Consider the following 615-nt stretch of genomic DNA (forward strand, 5'->3'; position numbering starts at 1 on the left):
GATCCGAAAACTGGAGGAAGATGGAGACCACAAAGAACACTGAGAGATACACAAACAACCATCTTTACTTTTTCTGTCCCCATCCAAGTTCAAATTTTTGAGTTTTGTTTGTAAATGTGCTTTTTGTTAGTAGTTTAGCTTTTATAAAGTAAATGCTGTCTACCACCATAAATGATGTGAACTATGTGATATTACAGGATTCATGTGTTATCCTGTTATCTTCTTATCTGCAGATTCATGAAATGTCAGAAGTATATATTCAGCTTGTGACGTAATTGGATTGTTTCTTTATTTCAGGAATAACTGATTAGCAGGTGGAATGACAAACTTAACTTGAAAGTTTTTTTTATAAAGTGAACTTCTTTCGACCTTGACTATTTCTTTGTGTGAATTTGTTGTTCAAGAAAATTTAGTTATACACGCAATTAGGAAGATTTATTAAGGGATTGTTGCAACAATGAATAAAATTGGGTTTCCTAAAGGAAAAAAAGAGGGATAAATCTATTATTTTTTTTGTTATTATAGTCTCCAGACAGTTAAACAAATTGATTAGGATTAATTCTGTCAATTTAACTGCAGTGTTAAGATTTAGATGAAAAATGTCGAACTATTTCA

Source organism: Oryzias melastigma, unplaced genomic scaffold (genome assembly GCF_002922805.2).
Source record: "Oryzias melastigma strain HK-1 unplaced genomic scaffold, ASM292280v2 sc05597, whole genome shotgun sequence".
In the NCBI taxonomy this organism is placed as follows: domain Eukaryota; kingdom Metazoa; phylum Chordata; class Actinopteri; order Beloniformes; family Adrianichthyidae; genus Oryzias; species Oryzias melastigma.